The sequence below is a fragment of the Cryptomeria japonica genome, chromosome 10, assembly GCF_030272615.1.
Source record: "Cryptomeria japonica chromosome 10, Sugi_1.0, whole genome shotgun sequence".
NCBI lineage: Eukaryota > Viridiplantae > Streptophyta > Pinopsida > Cupressales > Cupressaceae > Cryptomeria > Cryptomeria japonica.
In genome coordinates, this window is record NC_081414.1 from 24599297 (window position 1) to 24607204 (window position 7908).

Below are 7908 nucleotides of genomic sequence, written 5' to 3' on the forward strand. Positions count from 1 at the left end.
AAAAACAAGGTATCTACCTCACTTGAAATTACTCATTAATCAACGGTGAAAACTAACAGGTTGGTAGGTCAAGATTGATTAATTTTTAAATTAATAAAAATCAAAACCACAAAGAAAAACTAAGCCAACAAAAAAATGTGATGCAAATTAACCAATTCAAATTTGGGATCAAGCACCGAGGAGAAAAAAAAAACCAAGATTGATTAAACGAATACTAATCCAAGTCTCTTTTTGTGAGATTGAGAGCTCCAAAGCACAAAAAAAGGAAGATGAATACAAATGATATATATTATTTTACATTATATTTTCTATGACATGTAATCACACTTCTTTCTCCAATAATTTCTATCATATGTGAGTGGTTTCAACAACTCCCTTAACAAGCATATGTATGCCAAACTTATTTTCTAAAATTGGATTTTTATTTTTCAACATTCTTGCATTTTCTATTTCTTCAACAACCCCTTGTGCTACATACACTCAGTCTAAAATAATTGTCAAGTTACAACATAAATTGTTATTTTGAATAATCCTTATTATCACATAAAGGTCATTTTACAATGCTTGTGAAGGTATTACAAAGTGGTCTTTGTTGCATCTATATAATGAATGGTATGTAACTTTGTAATGTTACAAAGACATATTATCCTACAAATATGATGTAATATTAAAAATATAATGATACATACCATCCTTGTGTTAATCAAAAGAGCACACATGCTTACAAAACCCAAAAGTACTTCATAGTGTTGCCCATGCTCAATCTAACATATATGTTTTATACCACCCACAAAATTGTGATAGTGTTTCTCATGTTGGAGCTATGAAGGAACTCACATTTACAATATTCTAACCAACAAGAACAAAATCCTTCAACCAGAGGGATGCAATATAAATAATTGTTATGTTGTCAAACTAATGATGAATATAGGATGATACGATATAATAAGATGAGCTTACTATATAGACAAGTATAAAACCATAAATCTATCTAAAATGATGACAAGTATCTTAATCCTATGATGTGAGACACAAAAATAAATGACCTAAGTAAGCTTAAGTAAATAGGTGTGCATAGGTCATAAAGTAACCTTGCTCACATCATCCCTAAGTGCAACATATGTAGGTACCAAAAAATGCATAAAAGGTGAAGATGGGTCCTAGCAACAAAGTTTGAAGAGGGACACGTGTACAAATTATTTCCCAAAATAGAGAAAAGGAGAAAACCTTAAGGAAAAAATCCTCTCCAAAAGAAAGAATCAAACATGAAAAGAAAACATGCACAAGTGAAAGAAGGAATACTAAATGATGGCAGCTATGTTGACAACATCTAATTATAAGAACTTACAAACAATAGAAAAATAGGGGATAATGATAGGAAGTTTAGGTTATAAATAGAGAATGATCAAACCAACAACCTTATTAGACCAATTGAGACAAGAAACAATACTCGGGTTGCATACAAAACAGAAAAACAATGCATAGAATCAATATTAACTCTGCACCATTCACAATGGTTTCTAACACATTACTAAATTTCTTCGATCCCCTACAGGAACCAATGTGCAATGATTACATCTCACTTTAAAACATTCAAACTTCACCCGGCCTTCCTTCCTACACACCCGATCAACTTGCCTCTTGCATTCCCTTGTTTGACTTCTCTTTTTTTCTTATCCCCTATTGTACTTCGACCAACCAACCCCAAAAACCGAGTAGTCCCCTCTTATATAGGTCGAGTAGTTGGTTGATAACTAATTAACTACCAACCTTCTCCTTGCAACAGTCAAACAACTTAGCTACTATCAATATGTTTGTCTTCTTGTCTCTATTGTGACAGGAAATCTATAACTTACACATAGTGATAGGAAGTTTATTATAAATTTGTAACTTAAACACCCATGCGATAGTAAGTTAATTACATACCAATATAGGAGGCACAAATTTTGTTTATTCAACCAAAACTAAACTAAAGAAGCAAACCAAAAATTGAGAGAATAAATACTGAAGAAAACCTTTATCACTAAAGAATCCTCCCCAAATAAAACTTCCTTTACCTCAAGAATCAATCATAGCTAAACATAATGAGGTAATGCTAAAGGCTTAATGAATTTGTCTACAACCCATTCCTCTATAGGCAAATACTCTAAGCTGAGAAGATCATCTTGAATGAGCTACCAAATCAAGTGCATGTGGATCTCAATATGCTTAGTCTTTTGGTGTTCCACTAGGTTACGAGAAATATGAATGACATTTTGATTATCACACTAGATAATCATGGGACTATTATGAAGAAATCTAAACTTGGTCATCATGTTTTTTTTTTATCGGTAAATGTTTTAGATTGTATTACTATATCAAAAAACATTACATTTGCATTCTCATATTTTCAAAATCAAACACCATCTACAAAACTTACATCAATATCAATAGATTTATGACATCAAACCCCATCTACAAATTTACAATAGTATCAACAAAAATCTAATTAGTAGCTTACCCTACCCCTAATAGTGACATTAAGTTCTGATTAACATATATATACCCTATTACACAAAAAATACTACAATCCAACTACGACTATAGTTTTAAAAAACCACTACCAAATTGAAACCCTTATTAACTATGCCACAAAATCTCCCACCTATATATATATATACACACCGTCGAGGACTCTATTTGGCTTTCTCCTTATTCTCCTTCAAACTCTTGTTCCAGTAGTCTTACTTTCCAAACTTTAAGCACTTCCTAGTCACCTTCTTTCTCACTCTACCACCTGTTATCTCATTAGCATCTATCTCTCGAATATACTCCTTAATGTCGTTTCACCCAATTTGGGTCTTTGCCCTATGATCCTTCTTATCACCATTGACACTCCAAATGAAGAAAGGGTGCAATGGAGGAATGGACTCTACCACATTAAGTCAATCACCTCCCAGAGTAACAAAACCCTCCCCTGGCCTAGAAATCGCAACAAAGGTGCTAACTCCCCAACACAGCTCATCCTTGACACACTAATTCATCAACTAGTGTGCATCCTCTTTGTTTGCTAATTCATGGCACTAGGAAATAAATAAGGATGCGATGCCAATATTGGACTGATACATGTATTCTATCTATATATGCTTCTGGATTTGATTGTGTGAGTTTTTTTGCATCAACGTTTTGGATCACACTCTATGATCCATCACCAAGATGATAGTAGAGAGCACAAAGAGAAAAATGGGATCCTCTATCTACTTTCAAAGATTCATCACCAAGCATCATTTTGACCATTTCCAGGAACATGGGATCCTCTATCTTGAAAACATTGTGTAGCCTCTCATTCGATATCCTTCCCCAAAAAGAAATCATTTGATTCGTTGTTTGCAACTGTATACACCTAAAAATGGTCTCATGATAATTAATTAAATAAGCAATTATTTAATTAACCCCCCTTCCCAATTTAATTGAATTCATCAGCAATTTGATTAAATTCCCCATTCACCTGCTTATTAATAAATCTAAGGATTTATTTAATAAGTTCATTTCAATGGTCCCCTTTGATTAATTAATCTAAATTGATTAATCTCCCCCCATTTAATTCATTCTTCTAATCCCCTAATTAATTAAAACAAATCAATTTATGAGCTTGTTGAAATTTAATTAGCCTTTTCCTATTATTTGAATTTTTAAATTCAAATTCCCCACATGCCTCCTAAATTTTAACCACCTAACCTAACCACCCTCTAACCTAACCCATTCCACCTAATCATGGGTTTAGCTAACCCTATCCTCTTGCACATCCTAACCTCCTTATCCTAACCTCCTATGGGTTGGATATTCTCCCCTTGAGACACATGGCACTTATGCCACATGTCCACTCCCTTGGACACTTGCCCTCTTGTGAACAAGATTCCTTGACACTTGTCATCACAGAGATGACAAGTGTCCCTCCCTCCAACCTCTTCTCCAACCTCCTCCAATTTGACCCTTGATATCTTTAGATTCAATCTTGACTGTTGATTCCTGCCACCTCACCCATGGCCTTGGAAATCCTATAAATATCCCCCATTTTGGAGCACAAGGGATCCCATCTCAAGCATTGTTATTATAGGCATATCCATTCTTGCATATCATTTTTAGCATTCTAGTTTAGCATTGTTATCATTTATTGCATCTTAGATCTAGCTTAATTTGATCATCTTCTAGTATAATTGCTTAGTCATATAGCCTAATCAATCTCATCTAGCTTAATTGCATCTATCATTTAGCATAATCATGCATATCATTAGCATAATAAGCTTCTTGGATCAGTCTATCTTAATCATGCATTCATCTAGCTTGTACATCATATCATTTTAAATCCTCCATCTTGGTGTAGTCAAGTCACTGGGATTGCTCATCTAGATTTGAGAGAAAATCCACACTCGCATCTCTTAGGAGGTGATAGGTCGCTTTGCCATGGTTTATCTTTCATTTGATTTCAATTTGCTAATCATGCTTGTAATACTCCATTGAGTGTTTGTGTTGTAGTTGCAGGTACCCTACTTCACACTCACGACATTTTGGTGCCCATCGTGGGGCCGGAAATCTAATTTATTGGCCTCTTGCATCTTCAAATATTCAATCTCATGGATCTCTAGCCACACAGTCTTCAGAATCTCATACGAGTACCTTTTCAATACCGTACGAGTTTCTTTGGGTACTCGTATGGGTATGTGGGAATACCCGTACTGCTGGGTGAGGAAACTCGTACAATTTTTTGTTTCTGTCTTTTCATAAACAAAGTTCATTTTAGGGTTTTTATGTTTAAATTTGGCTATTAATAATGCTAACCCTGGTCTGATTCTGAGTTTTCTAGCAGCCTAACTGGTTTTCTATAGAACATTTTGTCCAAGATTACACGGGCCAAAGAATCAATTACTCAAAACAACATGATTACTAATGTATTGGTTTTGCAAGTTGCCTAAGGAAGCTCAACCAAACTTTGTGTCTTCTTAAATTTTTCTAGGCACACTTAATTTGCTATTGGTAAATCAACAATCTCATTTTCTATGCTTGAGAAGTTGTCTAAAAGGTAGGAGAGTATGCTTTTGTCCGTATGGACAATCGGAAATCCCGACCCTTGAAGCGCTTCTATGTTTGAGATTTGAATACCTTTAGCGGGCCTGTCACAGTGGGAAAAAGTAATCACCCTGTGAGAATGACCCAAGTGAGTACAGCTAGACCTAAGCTTTCTGACTCACTCTAAAAAATAGGCCTCTCGGGATTAAAGTCTCGGAGGATGGGATTATTTGAGTTTTCTCTTTTGAGATCTCTCATATCAGACATTTAGTAGGGCCTTGCGGTCTCAATCACACTTGCGTGACTACTTCTTGTTTTGGTACCTTGTTGGGCTATAGGCCTCAATCGTGCTTGCACGACTGCAAGGGATAATTCCAAACGGAAATCCTTACTATGAACCCTAAGATAGAAGCTACCTGATTCACCTTTGAAAGGGGGATAATCTTTATGCAAGAGAGATAGTAACTCTCCCAAGACAAATGCCATATTGTTCCCCCATTAGTGTTTGGAGTTGGATAATACGGCGTTGAGAATCCATTGCATGAGACTCAACAGTCGTATTTTGATTAGCTATTGGGTGTGTGCCTAAGTTTGCAAGCAAAGGTTTTCTCTCTCAGCCAACTTCCTTAGGATTTAGCATGTTGTGCTTGAGGTCACTTATCATATCGTGTGTTTGCTATGTTTTCATCCTTGGCACTGAAACTAAAACATCTAAAACTGGAAAACATAACCAAAACATCAAACATTATTGGTCAAAAATCTACCAAAGTCAAAAATTTGTCTTTTCTCTATCATAAGTCGTATGAGTTTCCTAGTTTATCGTACGAGGAACCTAGTTCATCATTTTGTCCTGTCTATTTGTTGTACGAGTTATATCAGTAGAAATTCTTTGTTATCAGTTATTGTATGGTTGTCTCTAAATTGTCGTACGGGATTCCTAGTTTGTCGTATGGGACTGTCTAAATTGTTGTCTATGAGTCCTTAATCTATCATACAAGGTTCTATCTCTGTCAATCTAGAGCCGTCTTATTGCATGTCTTTTCCAGATCTATCATGTTTGCTTGGTCAATTTACATTGAGCGTATACACCTGATATATGTCCTTCTATGCTTAGGTTGTCTTCTTGGTTCGCTTGGTTAATTAATCTTCTGTCAAAAAAAATTCTAGAACTAGACACCCCAAGATTTTCAAGTATTCATCTTCAACAAGTTCAAGGTCTAAAATCTCAAAGTGCATCATCACCTCTTTGATAAACTGATCACTCAAAACATAGTTTCTCATCAGGATCTATCATCCTCTATCACGAAAATACAACGTTTGATCAGGATAACCTCGTCCCATATCATATGATATATCATTCCTATTGGACTTGGTCTTATCAAAATCATCATCATTGCACTCCAACCGAAGATCGGAAAACTTACAAACTTACAAATACTTGAATTATCTTTTCATGTCATATCACTCTATCATATCTACATTGAAATTTGGTCACTTATCGAAACACCTCTTAGACAATTGAATCCTTGCACAATATTCAACACACATGTATGCTCGTTTTAACTAGAGCGCAGAAACGGAAATAGAAACATTTGAAATGACTGAAGATTATAGGTGATGCTCTGCAAAAAGGATTAGAAAATCTGTTTGATGGCAACACACACAAGAGCACAAGAAACAAACGTTAGTGTTAGCAACAAAAGATTCTTCTAAACAGACATATCAAGAGAGATATTAAGCATGAAATAGAAAGCATATAAACATAGAATAAAATAGCTAATCAAGATGCTCATAGTTGCTCCTCCCTTGTTCCTCTCCTCTCCAAGTCCCAAATGAGTGTAGCTCTCAGCTTTTAGCACTATCCATGGATGCCATATGGAGATTCAAGATGGTTGAATATGATAAGCAAATGCTATGCAAGTGTAGATAGTGATGCTATGAGAAAGCTCTATGCTAATGCCAGTATAACAACAATACTCTAAAATGCTTCCTTTTTTTGCTTGAGGAGAAGGGTTCTATTTATAGAAGAAATGGGGAAATGAAGGGTTAAGATTGAATGGTTTAATCAAGGGCCAAGTTTGAAAGTTGGGGATCCATGTGCACAATTAGCACCAATAAAATGGTGACAAGTGTCAACATTGGATTGGGTTGAGAGAAGAGGTTGGAGGCATTAAAGGCCTGAGAAGACCTCATGGTTATCTAGAGGCTAAGGGTCAAGTCCAAATTAAGATTACCGATTGGATTAAGAGTTAATCCAAGTTTGTGCAAATGTTTAAGAGATAATCATGGTCAAAGCATTAATGGCCTGATGAGACCTTTGGGTTGGGTAGAGGTTGAGTCAAAACAAATGTTTTAACCATGTGGGAGGGTTTGAGGTAACCATTAATGGTTATTGGAGACTTTGGGGATTAAGTGGTTGAAAGTTGAAAGCCTTCAATGGTTATCAAAGACTTTGAGCCATTTAGTGGTTGAAGGTTGAAAGCCTTTAATGGTTATCAAAGACTTTGAGGGTTTGAGAAGTGACTTCCCTTTTGCTTAGGAATGTGACAAAGTTTAGAGAAGGGGTTAGGTTATTTAGAAGTGATTAGAAAATTCTATAAGGGGTTTAGGCATGCAAGTGGATTTTGTAGGAAAATGCAAGTGGGAGAAATTTTGGTATTTTCAATTAAAATAAAATCATTTATTTCAATTAAATGGTGTAATTTGCATTTGGATAAATATTCAAATAAATATTAATTTATTTAAATGAGAAAAATGAAGATAAAGCATTAAAATGCTTGAAGACTTTGAGGGAAACCATTAAAGGCTTGAAGACTTTAAGGAAAACCATTAAAGTCTTAAGAAAACTATAGAAGGAAGCCA